Source organism: Chenopodium quinoa, unplaced genomic scaffold, assembly GCF_001683475.1.
Source record: "Chenopodium quinoa cultivar QQ74 unplaced genomic scaffold, ASM168347v1, whole genome shotgun sequence".
Taxonomy (NCBI): domain Eukaryota; kingdom Viridiplantae; phylum Streptophyta; class Magnoliopsida; order Caryophyllales; family Amaranthaceae; genus Chenopodium; species Chenopodium quinoa.
In genome coordinates, this window is record NW_018742963.1 from 1,032,951 (window position 1) to 1,049,564 (window position 16,614).

At 32.6% G+C, this 16,614-nt stretch overlaps 1 pseudogene; it reads left to right on the forward strand.

Moving 5' to 3' along the window:
- The first annotated feature begins 3,506 nt into the window (after window positions 1-3,506).
- LOC110728824 lies at window positions 3,507-14,696 on the forward strand (annotated as a pseudogene).
- The last annotated feature ends 1,918 nt before the right edge of the window (window positions 14,697-16,614 follow it).

Sequence of the window (16,614 nt, forward strand, 5' to 3'; positions counted from 1 at the left end):
TAAGTTATGTGACATAGGTTATGTATTTATGGGCCTAAATAATTCTAATTTCAAAATCGAGCTTCTAATGAGCATGATTTCGAACTTGAGCCAATAATGAGCTCGACCCGAGCTTCACTTTTGAGCACTCGCGCTCGAGCAGAGCTCAATTTTCAAGGCTCGAGCCGAGCCTCGAACCCGAACTCACAAGCTCGAATCGGGCCTATTTAAGAAAAATGGACCTCAAATGATATAATACATACATTAAAAATAGGATTAAGAGGTTGTTAGCTAGGAGTATAATCAAGTGGGTCATGAGTTTTAAATAAAGGTAATAGTGCAATTTTCACCATAAAAACCTTTCTTTTATACTGTGTTGCAACTATTGTGACATTTCCCATTTAGGGAAGTGTTGGAACTATAAATTAAAGATAATAACATTTTCATTTATAAAGGATTAAACTAACATCTATTATACTTTCAATTGATACTTTAGAACGAGGATACACTATTTAAATAACATCAAATAAAAATGTAATGTTATGACTTATAAAAGTTTAGGTCATTTCCTGAAGTACTTATATACTTCCTCCGTTTTCTTAATATTGCACCACTTGTCTTTTATGAAAGTTTCACAAATATTGCACCATATCCATTTAAGGAAAAAAAATATTTGTGTTCACACTACAAATACCTAATATGCCCTTACTTTTCAACACTTACTTTTTATTTTCTGTATATAATCACATGGACAACTTTAATTTGTATTTTTACCTTTCTCTCTCATCCTTTTTCCCACTTTCAAAAAATTTGTGCCAAACCCTTACGGTGCAATAATAAAAGAATGGAGAAAGTATAAATTAAATATACAAGCGGATAGGCGGTTTATATAATGTAAGTAAGCTACATTTATCTTTTTTATTTTTAAAACAAAAATTCGACCTCCTTATATAAAGTAAGGAAAATACAAATATTTTATTATATTAGGTCATGTATAGTATTAATTCTTTTCTCCTATTTAAACTAAATAGTGATATTATTGTCATTTTATCGACACAATTATATTACAATATAAATTTAATAACGAATTAAACATTCTATTTTCATTCTCAGAAGTATGAAACATAATATAAAATAGGATAAATTTTGTTAATTACAATATTAAATAAATCTTAGTTAAATAACTGTATATAAAATAGGGATAATTTTGGTAACTATAGTATTAAAAATGAATTTTAAGATAATAGTTGATATTATAGTAGGATAAATTTTGGTAATTAAAATAATAAATAAATTCTTAGGATAATAATTGATATACTTTCTGTCAAAAAATCACTATGATATATGTTTGGAAGTGTTAAACATATTGCTAAATATATTGTATATATCTTTGTAAATGTAAATTAGTTTCATTGATTCATAATTATATACATAACCGTAGCTTAACTGATGGCTACAATCAAGGGGTCAAAGCTATAAACTAGGAAAGCATATCTACAACCAACTAATTTACAATTATACAAGTCAAAGACTATAAACTGGGAAGGAGAATAATACGCCTAACTAATAAGAAGCAACTAAAACTACAATCTTGGGACTCCATAAAAAAACGTGTAAATGATTGTGGATTGATTGTGCTTTTATGTTATATATATTCTTTAAAAAAAAAATCTACATATTATTAATTTAATTACATTGTAATATATTTTTCAGGTAATGTCCAAAGTAAACATAGGTAATTGCCTTAAATACAAACAGAATATATAAAACATTGTTTTCCTATGCAATGACCAAAATTAGTTTAGGTCATTATGTAATCCACAAACAAGTTTGTGAAAAATTAATTAATTTTTACGAATCAAACTGATGGGACTCGAAAAAAAAACCAATGGTCGTCTTCTCCTATTACACAGTCAGAAGTACGCTAATCATTCAACCTAAATCTCTATGCCGCCGGCCACCGTGACATTGCAAAACACCTATGCGGGTATTTCTTCCTTAACAAATACTTTAAAAAAAGATTGTTGTTGAGATTTTTTTTTTTTGTGAACGGAACCCAAAAAATCAAAACTAAAAAAAAAAAAACGAAACTCTACAACACAATTCATTTATGAATTTATTGGGATTTTAGGTCGGATTAGAGAATACATTAACAATTAAAAATGATTTTGGGGAATGGGCGGCTAACTATGACATGAAATGAAGAACATTGATGAACAATGATAAATTTTTAATTTTCTAAATTTCAATTATAATTTAATTTTCGAAAATGATTTAAAAAAATTTAAATAGACTTTTAAATACTGTAATTATGTATTTTTTTAAAGTACATGTATTTACAACTATACATACATGTATAGTACATTTTGCCTTTTAAAAATAAATGAAAAATGGACCAACCATAACATGCCATGTCTGCATGTTATGGTGCCTTTTTTGAAAAATGACAAAATAGACCTCCTCCGGAGAAAGAATTCAAACTACTTAGATCAATCAATTTTAGGAAGATTTAATGAGTGTAAGCTACGTAGTGGCCTGGCGAAATTAACACAGTGGTTATAAACTTTGCAAATGATATTGAGATTGACTAATTACCATCAATAGCTTTAATTGCCAATAATTTAAAATTATAAAAATTAGATTTTATGATAGTATAAATTGAGGGGATTCTAAAAAGATCCCATAAAACTATTTTTTCCTTAGATATAACTTACAAAAGACAGTTAAAGAAGGGAAAATGAATAGTATTAAAATCAAGTAAATAGTCAAGTAAAAAATAACAGAGGAAGTAGAAGATAGATGGGTCCTTACTCAAAACCCGGAACAAACGCAAGATCATAGGCGTTTTAATCTTTAAGGATGAAGATTGCATGTGAGTTTATTAATTAATTAAAGTGGTGGTCCTAATTAAACACCTTAAGCACGTTTGACTAACGCAAATTTTTTTGTGCTACTGACATTGTACTTAAAGTGGTGCTCGTAATTATACACCTTAACCACGTTTGACTTACGCAAATTATTTGTCATATTACTTTCTTAGAAGACAAAAGCTAATGAACATATACTACTCCAAAGGCATTAGATAACATGATTAAGAGAAGAATATTAAATTTTTACTCCGTATAAGCTTTAGTTACACTAATTGTTGTATAATTTTAGTATACATCCCTTTTAATTAGGAAATATTTAGTTATCTAATGCCCTGCGGATCCTCGTTATCAAGATGAAAATATTAGAATATTAAAATATTTGTATTAAATTAATATTAGCTTGTTATAGATCGATATGATCGGTGTTTATTAGAAATTAAAAGATTGTCTAGTCAACTCTACGTGCGAATGGTACATAATTAATTAACAAATGTATATTATGCTATCCTTAAGGAATAAACGCGCACGTTATGGTGAACACTAGTTGCATATTTATTTATTAATTTCTTTTTTATCATTTTTCTACGTAATTGATTAGAGGAAAATATATAGTACCATGCACTTAACAATTACTCTGTATTCAATAACCAAATGAAAATGATGATAGAAATAATGAACAACAAGCTGCAATTGTTCAACGTAGTGCTTTTTATTTTAACAACTATTGTAGCAACAAAACTAATGATAAAATGGGCACCCAAAACTCTCTTTAGGAGTAGCAAACGCCCACCACCAGTGGTGAAAGGGCGGCTACCGCTAATCCGCGGGGTGGTTCGGTTTCTATCGAACCCCGTGGAGATGCTTAATGAGGAGTATCAAACCCTAGGAAGTGTATTTACCATGAATGCGGTGTACAAGAATATTACCTTCCTACTCGAACCCGACGTATCTGCTCACTTCTTTAAGGCTGGTGAGACTGAGCTCAGTCAGCGAGAGGTGTATCAATTCACCGTGCCTATATTCGGACCTGGGGTGGTCTACGATGCCGTGTATTCTGTGCGCCAAGAGCAGTTTCACTTCTTCGAGGATGCGCTACGTATCGATAATCTTAGAGGATATGCTGATGCCATGCTCGAGGAAGTACAGGTAATTTTGCTACATTCTATCCTTAGCATTTTTTTTTTATTAATCTCGATAGTTATTTTTTCTAAGCTTCGTAATTAAAATAAACGAGCAAATCTAACAAGATTTGTATAATTGAACCATGTATTCTTAGCATTTTTAATTTGTATTTAATCTGAAATTAATCATCTGATGAACTTGAATTATGGATCATTCACAAGATTAATATAAAGCTAATAAAATGTGTAGAGTCAAAGTAATCTTAATTAATACGTACGTAACAATTTTTCTATTGAGTGTATATATATTGTACTCCCTTTGTCTCGTATTACATGACACAGTCAACATTGCACACATGTCAATACACAAGTTTGAGTTTATTTTTATATAGTTAAATATTAATAAAAATTATTTTAAAAATTATATTATGAATCTTTATATTAATACCTATCTAACAACATATTTTATGATAAAATATGTTTTTGTTATGTTAGTAAAAAATTACGGTCAAAGCTAATGCATGAATAGTAAAAAACGTCCAACGTCCCATAACGTCTCATCTATTATGGGACGGAGGGAGTATCTATTACTAATGTCCCCTTACTAAATTCCTGGATCTGTCAATGTGTATATAAAATAAAAATACATTTCATTCTACATGAATTGAAACTTGATTTTGTAGAGCGATCTTAGAATATTAGTAAAAACTGACTAATTTAAAGCTTGCATTTAAATCGAGTTCGGATTAAAACATGCAGCATATAATTGCTTTTTGCATGGTCTTAGGTGTAAACCATTGGACTATGATATCTTCACTTCATATTGTTAAAAATAGTAAAAAAAAAAACAAATATTTTTAACAGACACATTGAAATAGATCTCAATATATATATATATATATATATATATATATATATATATATATATATATATATATATATATATATATATATATATATATTTACTGGAATAGTGAGGGGAGATTTCATTAAATAATAATAGTCATTTGGCACTTACAATCATCCTTTATGAGAGCTAAATTCTCAATACAAGAATTAAACACCCATAAACTAATGGCATCGCTTCTGAACTGCTCCTGGATAATTTTAGATGTCTTTACATCGTTTTTGACGGAGCTCCATTAATGTATAGTCGCAAAAGTGATAAAACTTTTTTGGTCATCAAGATCTGCAAATTTGCAAGACGAATCTTCTAAATCTGCACCCCTATACCAACAGACCCGTTTGTTAGACGAATCTTCCAAATTTGTATCCCTGCACACACTAAAAACAAACTATACTAAACCCTACATGGAGAGACTGACAAAAACCCTACACGGAGGGACTGACTATAATCACTGTACTGTTGGTGATTTTTATTGGCTAAAAACATTAAATCAAGAAAGAATTTGGGGCTTACCATCGATAAAAATCAATAGCAGCCCCTAAGTTTTCCTATGGTGGCTAGGTTTAAAGAGAGAGAATAGAGAAAATTTTAGGGTTTAATAACAAATCTCAATTAATAGAATAATGTTTTTAACTATTTGCAAAGTACACAAATTAGTCGAGAATCCGGGATATGCCCCTGTTATAGCTTATTTAGAAGGAAAATCTGATGTCATGCGCTTAGGTGATAAGTAATTGCTTGATGTTTGGCTGCCCATCTTAAGGTGATACGAAGTACTAATAATTGGGTTAAAAGTAAATGTCTATAATATCATCTTGTTATCACCAAGATAAGTTTGAAGCTTTAACTACTTTTGTGATACTATTAATGAGACTAGGGCGGTTAACGCGTGATATGCACGCGCCATAGCTAGCCATGTAGTGCATGTTTAGAGAGCCCTTTCAATTGTTAGCAACATTAAACAGGGAAAATATTTTTATCGGTATAAATGTCCACATACTGTTCTTAGGAGTTCTAAAAATAAGACATTTAACATTAATGAGGGTTAGAGGTGGCCAGTGGGCCGGGTTGGACCCAGCCCACCCTAACTCGCACGGCTGGTGGGTCACGTGGGTCCGACCCGGTTTCAATCCGGCACAGCCCGGCACAGCTCGGATTTAATCCGGGTTGTGTCGTGGGTCCAAAATTTTCGACACAACCCATTTCAACCCAGCTCAGTTTAACCCGTTTGATTCGACCCAAATCGCACAACCCGTTTTGACTCATTTAATTCGACACACCTAGCCCGTGAACCCACCTAACCCGACCCACCTGGCACAACCCAGCCCGCACGGCCCACCCGCACGAATGACCCACCCAACCCGCACGAGCCAACCCACCTAACCCGCACGCATGACCCACCCAACCCGCACGGCCGGCACAACCCGCACGGCCCGCACAATTCGCACGACCCGCACGGCCCGCACGGCCTAACATCCATTTTTTAAAAAAAAAACGGCTAGTTTTTTGTATCTAACGGCTAGTTTTTTGTATCTAACGGCTAGTTTTTTAAGTGTATGATCATCCATTCTATTTTTCCTATAAATACCAATTCCATTTCACTCAAATTTCCACACAAATTCAAGCTTTCTTTCTCTCTTACTTAAAAATTCTTATTGTTCTCAAATTCTCAAGTGTTATATAGAGTTATATTTTTGTTAAAAAAAATCTCCTTAATATTATTATTAGTATTCTTAAGATTCTAAAAAAAAAAAGTTCTTCTCCATATTATAATTAGTAATCATACAAAAAAAAAATGAGCTCAAGAGGAGGAATGGGAAGGAGTCAAAGTGGTGGTCGAAGTGGTAGCCAAAGGAGTGGTGGTGCAAATTTTTCGTATGAAATTAATACGGAAAATTTAAACCAATTTGTCAATGAATATGGAGATTATGGTTTAGGAGATAGGCAAAATATTCAAACGTCTCCACCACAACATTTCTCCCACGAGTCCCACCAATCATCAAGTTCAACTATGCCACCTCCATCGCAACCAACATCTCAACCTTCATCTCAAGGTAATTTCTAATTAAATTTTTATTGTTATGAATATTTAAAAAAACTATTATTAATGATTATAAAGTTAGTTTAGTTTCCAATTTTCTATGATTTACAATTAGTTAATTACCATGAAAATGCGTTTAAATAAGTATAATTAAAATATTTAAAATTTAAAAGCTTATTTTCATGAATAGCATTTAAAAATTAATTTTAATAATTTGATTTATGAAAGGTGGTGGCGGTGAAAGTAGAGGTCGAGCACATTTTTCTTGGGTGTGGAAACATTTTGAACGAGTTGAGGTCACACCCCCGGGATGGCAACCTGGTCAACCAAAGAGGTTCACGTGTACATGCCTAGTTTGCAAGGCGCTAGGTGCAAATGTCAAGTCATATAATTGGAAAACGGGAGATGGAACCGGAACCTTGAGTCGGCATTTGCAAAATAAACACGACTTGTTCGAAAATGGCCCCCGTCCTTCGGGGGGTGGCGTCCAAACACAATTGGGTGGATACATGAACCAACCCGGCGGAGGTACACCTTTCATTTATAATAATGATAGAATGATTGATGAAATGAGTACTTTAGGTATTGCTAATGAATACCCTTTTAGTTACGGTGAAAATGCAAACGTTGAGCATTTTAATAAAGTTGCATTACAACCTGCATTTACTCGTGTCCCCCGAAATACCCTAAGACGTTATACACAAACTTCTTATTATAAGTATAGGAGTGGTTTGATTGAATTATTTCGTACTTTTGATGGTCGTGTTAGTTTTACAAGTGATACATGGACTTCTAGTTTTGGCGAACCTTTTCTTTGCATTACTGCTCATTGGGTGGATGATGATTGGTTTATTCAAAAACGTATACTATGTTTTCAAGCTATGGAAGAAAGGCATACCGGTTTTAACATCAAAGTTCGTATTTTGGATTGTTTAAAAGAATTTCACTTGAATAATAAAGTTTTTTCTTTGTCTCTTGATAATGCAACTGCAAACACAAAGTGTATTGACTATTTGAAAAATGACTCCGAGTTGAATTTGTTGTTGGGTGGTAGTCTCTTGCATGTTAGATGTTGTGCTCATATTTTGAATTTGTCTGTTCAAGAGGGTCTCGCTGAGTTGCAACCATTGCTAAACCCAATTAGAACAGTTATAAAATGGATTAGGATTACTCAGTCAGTTAGAAGAAAGTACATAGCTATGTGTAAAGAGAGAGGTATTAAGAAAAGACAATGGTCTATTGATACCCCTACCCGTTGGAATTCTTCTTTCAAGTTGTTGAGTGATGCTATAAAGTATCGTGATATTTTGACCCAACTTTACAATGAGACTCGTGTTGATCCTACTGAGTTAATAACCGAAAGTCATTGGACTAATGCTTCTGTTGTTCGTGATGTTTTAAATGCTTTTGATAGTGCAACTCATATTTTCTCTTATATTTATGAGCCTAACGTTCATTTAGTCATAATTGAGTGTGTTAAAGTTGTTCACACCATCGAAGAGCATATGAAGATTGATGGACTTCGTCCCGTTCTTGATAGCATGAAACGTAAGTGGCATACTTATTTTAGTGAATTTCCAATCATTTATGGAATTGCTGCTATTCTTGACCCCGGTGTCAAAGCTGAAGGTTTGGAAAATCTTTTAGAATTTTATTATACAAGTTTAAGTATCGATTATGATGTTAGTGAATATATTAACAAATGCAAATCTGTTTTGGGAGACCTTTATGATCATTATGCATCTATTTATGGTTTTGATTTGGCAACACCAACTACTACTAGCACTTCCGATTCTAGATTTGGTTTTCTTGATAAAGTTATGAAAAAAAACACAAAGCATCTACATCATTCTCATCATCATCTTCTTCAACACTTGCTATTAATGATTATTTGTCATATCAACATGAGACCAACAACAACTTTCAAATTATAAAATGGTGGCAAGAACATAAAAAAAGTTTTCCTATATTGGCGAGAATTGCAAAAGATATACTTGCAGTTCCCACTTCATCTGTTGCTTCCGAGTCTGCTTTTAGTGCAGGTAGAAGAGTGTTAGATGAAAAAAGATCTCGCTTAACTCCGGAAAGCATTCAAATTTGTGTTTGTAAGAAAGATTGGGATCAAGCTGAAAGAAGAACTCAAGGTTTAAAGGAAGACGAAGACGATGAAGATGATCCTGTGATGATATTGGAGTCGTCAACGGATGATGCAGCTTCCGGGGATGATGATGCAACAAACATGGGTGGCTAGAAAAGTCTAAATCAGGTACGCTAAGAACTACGTGGGCTTTGATTCTTTCGGGATACGTAGGCAACTTATTTTTCGAAAATTACAATTTAATTGCAAAATTAAATTTTAGTTTTCTAAAGATAGGTCCAAGCCCCCCCCCCCAAATTTCAAAAGAAGTACAATATAAGAACTACGCTGGCTTTGATTCCTTATTTTATAATATAAGGATACGTAGGCATCTTAATTAAGAGCAAGCCATCAAATTGTTAATTTTGTAAAAATTAAAACACCACACAACCCACCCGACCCTAACCCACGAACCCACCCGACCCTAACCCACAAACCCACCCGACCCTAACCCACCTAACCCACAAACCCACCCGACCCTAACCCACTAACCCACCCGACCCTAACCCACCTAACCCACAAACCCACCCGACCCTAACCCACTAACCCACCCTTCGACCCACCCTAACTCACTAACCCACCTTGACCCGTCTAACCTACGAACCTAGCTCGACCCACCCATGACCCGTCTAACCCACAAACCCAGCTCGACCCACCCACGATCCGTCTAACCCACAAACCCAGCTCGACCCACCCACGACTCGTCTAACCCACGAACCTAACCCTGGTGTGTCCAACTTCTCCGACCCAACCCACGACCCGGCCCACCCTACCCTACGTGTGTCGTGCCGTGTGTCATGAAACCCCAACCCGCGACCCACCTAACCCTAACCCAGCTCGCACGACTCGCACGGTGGACACCTCTAATGAGGGTAAATAATTAAATAAACATTTTGTTAAAGGAACAACCAAACCAAAAACTTAAGTTGATGGTTGAGGCCTAATAATATGTTTTATACTTTATCACGCCCCCTCACATTAGAGCCCATTGGGCCTGAAATGTGGATGCAGCATAAGACCCATGCGAAATATTCCACTTTAAAGGGAGGTATGGATGAGATTCAAACTCGTGACCTATATATCACACTAGCTCTGATACCATGTTAACAGACCAACTCAACCAAAAGCTTAACCTTGTAACGCTCTAATAATTCTCCCTTTTCCAACCCACTTACTTTAAATAGAATAGAGGAAAACCATTGACATGTTATCGCCACGTGTTAAAACGTTAAGGCTTTATCAAAGTTTCGCAGCGGAAAATCCAAACTTAAATCTTTAAAATATTATAATAAAGAAAATCGATAAGTCAAAGCTTACAAACTGGAACAATATAAGGCCCTTATTTAAAACTAAACCAATATTTAAAATCTGGAAACATAAACGAAGTAATAAATCATAAATAAGTTCAACACAAAGAATTAATACTCTCAATCACACTAATCCCTTGATTTTGTCACATCCGTGAACTTTACATCATCAAGCTAATCTATGCAATACTACTCCCCAATAATACAAGTGTAATAATTGGATCATCATCGGGTCGTTGAAAGGCGAAGGCCATGACCAAAAGAAAATACACACAAAAGCACGCAATCAGCAAAGCTGAGTACATGCAAGGTACAACGCTTCAACCTAGCATGCTCAATTACTTAAAGTAAATAAACATACATCCCGAATTCTTTAAACAAGACTCCTCACTTAAATACTTCAATCAACACAACATACTTACTAACCAATTCCAATCACCACTTGACTCATAAAATTTAATTTAATTAATTGGAGTAAGCAAATCATTTTGGTCCCAAATGACCATTTAAAATAAAAATATAGCACGATTCAAGAATGGGCGAGACTCCATTGTCACAAAGTTAGTCTAGGATCCCATCTAATTTTCATTATATAATAAAAATGTAAATACCAAAAGAAAAGAGGACATGTTGATCAAACAAGCCTCAAAAAGCCACGGGCTACCACCGTGTACCCCAACCCATAATTGTTAATACTCTAGAAGTGCACACTCTCCAGACTTTTATTGCCCATCCGTGTTTCACATTACATGATTACAAATTTAAATAATAATAGTCGATTCATTCAAATAACCATACACAATAATCATACATATAATTCACTTTTCTTCTTATTTAGGACAATGATGATTGCATCACAAATTGACCTTTAATTCTTTAAAATCCAAAATATCAAAAATTGTTGAACATAGTCAACCCACCTAGCCATTTCGGCTTAATCCACCTTTACTCAACATACTAACAAGTCATGCTTGAGTAATAATAAAAATAATAATAACCTCATGAAATAATTAATAAATTCAATCCACTTAAACCATTCAATTCCAATCCTTCAATAATCAAACGTTATTATGAAACCAATCCAATAAAATATGCTTGTATCAATATTCCATACAAACATAATCAATTCACCACAACATGTCTCATAAATATAAGCACATGAATAAATTCAATGTTTAACCAAACAATTTCCATCCAAGAGTTCTCTAAACATGAAACTAAGTTATTTCCTTTTAGTACCTAAACATGATACTACTTACAACGAAGTAGACATGTACGTACTTTGTGTAAACAACCCTTTGTGCCACTTTTAATCACTTAAAAGTTTCTTAGGGAATAATCACCTCCTAGAAAACAACCAACATTCATAAATTAATACCCAAACTAATTTCCAGCAATATTAATTTGATTAAAACTCCTTAAAACTTCCGATCCTTAAAAACGTGATTTTATGCTTAATTAATGATTAGAAATACAATAAGGACAAAAGCCCCAAATTAATTTCTCATAAGAACCCTAAAATTTAAATAAATTAAAACCCTGACCTAGGTTTTAAAATCACATAATCTGAAAATCAAAACAACAATAATAATCTGAAATTATAAGTTTTAAATCATCAAAATCCATTTTTGGTACTAAATAAATTAAGTTCAAGCAACCAAACCAAAACCCAAAGCATTAAATTTTTTTTAAGCAAAATAACAAGAAGGCAAGGGGAGAGAGGAAGGAGCAGCCACGGTGGCAGCTTGGTGGATCACCGGCAGACCAGCAGTGGTCGACGCCGATTTTTGGTGAGTAGGGGTGGTAGGCAAGGCAGCGACAACAGCTACAAGGTGTGCAGTTGCTCAAGTACGGAGAAAAGGGAAAGAAAGAAAAAGAAAGAAAAAAAAAGAAAAGAAAGGAAAAGAAAAAATAAAGGAAAAAGAAAAAGAAATAAAATAAAGAGAAAAGAATTTAACTAACCTTTTTGTGTTGGAAAAATTTTGAGGATTAATAATGTATTAATAGGAGGAAAATTATTGGGTAAGTAGGTAAGATTGAGCCTAATGAAAATAAATAATGGGTCTCTTAATTAATGAAATGGTTTGGACTTTGTTTGCATGGGCATAAATTGTAGAATATAACACATAAAAACTCATTTATAATAAAATCGTTTATCAAGGCAAAAATAATAATTTGAAACCTTTTAAAATAAATTCCTGAAAATACAAATAAATATTATAAATTAAATAAAATTTCATTTATAAAATATTTAAAAATATAAGGGATTACAAAGCTGATGGTTGAGCCCTAGGAATATATTTTACACTCTATCACATTTAAAGGGCATAATTGTCCAAACATTATTTTTAAGAGTTCATTCATTAAATCACTCAAGTCACAAGAAAAAGTTTAGATGTAATTAACATCATATCAATAAGGGCATAGGTAAATAAATATTCTAAGGATATAATTGTCCTCACACTATTCATAAGTGTTTTATCATATTTTTTAAAAGGTTGGGAAATGTATAGATGTCTTTTTTATCTTTTAATGTTGATCGGGCACATCAAATAGTGATGTTATATATTTTACTGGGGTTTGAATTCTAATTTCTTATTTTAAGGTCTAATGCTTATTACTCCCTCCGTCCTTTAATTTTTTCCCCATTGCAAATATATGGGTCAAACTTATATAACTTTGACCATGAATTCTCGTAATGTATAAGTGATAATATATTCATGTGGAATCTTGTTAGATTCGTCTCATTGTATATTCCATTAATATCAAATTTTTATAATTTTTATGCACATAGAAATTAAGATATATACGTTTAAACACGCGTCTTAAAAACTGTGAAAAATCAAATGGGGCAAAAAATAAGGGAGAGGTGGAGTACCAAGTATGTAATGTAAAGATTTGTACACGGGATATATAGGAAGATAAAACAAAGCAGAATGTAGGATGTAATTGTATTTGATCAGTTACGAACTTATGGTAATCTAAGCATAAATAATATACTTTAATCTATAATTTATTCTCGTGGAATGATTAATAAATTCATGGCGATGTTTAATTATTGATCAAATACTATATAAACAGGACTATTTTTCGAAGTGGGAAGAGAAAGGAGAAGTGGATTTGAAACAAGAAATGGAAAATATCATCATCTTAATGGCTAGTAGATGTTTTTTAGGTAAAGATATTCGTGACAGTCTCTCCAAGGATATAATTGCCCTTATTAAGGAGATCAATGTTGCAATGGTACCTCTTACTACCCTGTTCCCTTATTTGCCTATCCCACCTCACAATCGTCGTGACAAAGCTCGAAAGAAGCTCGACGAGGTTTTCTCAAACATCATAGCCTCTCGACAATCATCTCACAAAACCAAGGATGACATGTTACAATGCCTCATTGACTCAAAGTACAAAGATGGCCGAGCCACGAGTGTGGGAGAGGTCACTGGCTTGCTTGTTACTGCGCTCTATGGCGGTCAACACACCGGTGCAGCTACATCTATTTGGACAGGAGTTTTTCTTCTTCATTATAAGCAACATTGGTTTACAGCTAAGGCAGAACAGAAAGAATTGATGAAAAAACATGGAAACAAAGTTAATTATGATGTTTTATTGGAAATGCAATTGTTGTATCGATGCATCAAGGAAAGCCTAAGGCTTCACCCTCCAAATGCATTTTTACTACGCCAATCTCATACCGATTTTACTATGACTAGTCGTCGAGATGGTACAAAGTACGATATCCCTAAAGGCCATATAATTGCAGCCTCACCATTCTTCTCAAATCGGCTTCCTCATATTTACAAGAAGCCAAATGATTATGATCCTGATAGGTTTACTCCCGAAAAGGAACGAGGATCGATTAGCAGGGCCGTTCTCTTTCTTGTCGTTTGGAGGAGGTAAGCATAGTTGCCTTGGACAACCTTTTGCGTATTTGATGGTTAAGGCTGTATGGAGCTATCTACTGAGGAATTTTGAGTTGGAGTTGATTTCGCCGTTCCCAGAAACTGAACAGAATGATATAGTATGGAGTGTAAAAGGAAAGGTGATGGTGCATTACGAACGTAGAAAGCTTTCTGCGGATTCAATGTCATGAAATTGAAGGATCATATGCTTATACTCCTGAAACGATTTGATTGACATTCAAGTCAATGCACAATAAAGGCAACAAAAATATACATTTAACTCTTTGTAAGGAAATGGGTGCTCAAAATTACTACTTAATTATGAAATTTAAATTGAGAATAAAAATCAAACGTGAAATTTACCGGATTCCTTAAGAATTAAAGCTGTTTTTAGATCTTCCTTTGTATTTCTTTGTTGACAAAAATGCTAAAGCCTGCAGTAATTTGTTTTAAGTGTTTACTGCTCCAATTATAATAAGTTGACTCAATGGCCCAATGGATAAGGCGCTGGTCTACGAAACCTGAGATTCTGGGTTTGATCTCCAGTTGAGTCGAAATACAAGTAATGTTTTAATTTTTATTTCTTACAAATGTAAATTCAAACAAATTATTCAACGTACGTAAGCATAGAACTATACTAATATTTCGAATCTCAGCAATCTTGCATGCAATGTATCTGTGTTTGTACCATATCCATCTTCAATTGGATATATCTACACATACATGCTTGCATACATTACCAAAATCAAAGATAAAATTTCTATTTAATCCAATAATTAAATACTGTTTTGATTTTCTCAACAATTCCTAATTTGTGAATATGTTTCCATCTTAAACTTTTTATTCATAGGTAGAGTATAAAGGGCTTCTCAAATACATCAAAACACTTTAAAGAAAATCCTGGTATCTTCTTACACTATTTATTATGTACCAATACTCATGCCATGTATAAAAATAGTATAAAATTAGGAATTTATGACAAAAACACACGTAAATCAGTCTAATTAATATTTAATTTTGATGATTTTCTAAATTTATACGATTTTTAGTATGTATTTAATGCTTATATGTAGCTCTAAGGGTTATGTATAACAGTTTCTTTTATTTTTATGTCAATTTTTTTCAACAACCCCTTTTTTTATACATAGATGTTTACTATGTGGAAAACAATAAAGAAACTTTTGTCATTAAATTATGGACTAACTGATTCATCATAGATAGCTAGATACGCAGTATATTTACTCTTTATCTTAATAAGGACCTTTTTTTTTTCTTTCTTTTGACAAATATAAGTTGTTTTAAAAATACACAAGAAAACATTAAAAGAAGTTATTACTTACGACTTGTGACACCTTTAATTTTTTGTACTCTATTCAAAATTCACAGCTTAAAAAGAATTAATGTTTTGTAGTTTAAATTTTTAAGGTACCGGACTATAAGAATATACTTTGTATATAAAAATAAAATAAACTTAGTATACAGACTTTTAGTTCACACGAATGCTTTACTAATCATTAGGACGGACCGTAGACAAAATAGACCGACTTCTTACTAGAATTTGAATAATTATTGCACATGCCTGTAAAAATACTAGTAATCTTCAATATAAGAAGGATAAGTCATGAACATGTAAAAATAAAAATTTCCAATAGGTGGATAGTGGTTAGGAACAAATTATTTAAACTTAATTAATACAAAAGGATAAAAAATGATATAACAATTATTTATATCTATCCTTAAGCGTTTGATATCATATGTTAGTAAACCCACTTATGAATGTTATAGTGTAAGTATATAAATTTGTTTACTCTCAAATATTCTATTTTTAATTCTAACATTTTTATGAGGTAAATTCTATCAAAAAAATACATTAAAAATTTTTAACATCATATTCTAATGGATAATAAATAATTACAATTTACAGTTGAAAACGAGAACCTAGACCTATGATAAATAATTAATAATTTCTTGAAATTTTATGTATTTGAAGTTTCACATTGACAAAAGAAAGATACTTATCAGCAAAATTAAGTTTAAGAAAACAAAAAAAAATTAACACAATTTACAGAATACCAGGTATGAGTTCCCAATCAAAGCAGAAAAAAAATAAAATTAAGAAATTTTCATTTTTCGATCACCATTATCATTGGCATATCATCATATAATTTTTGAATTATTATAGATGTGATATTCATTTGCAGTTGTCAAAAAAAAAAAAAAAAAATAGATGTGATAGACTATACTTCTTTATACAACATTCTTCTCCAACAAAGGATGCTTTTCATCAACCAAGAAGCAATTCGATCATCCAAATCAACCAACGATTAATTGTTCAAATTCTTTCTAAGGT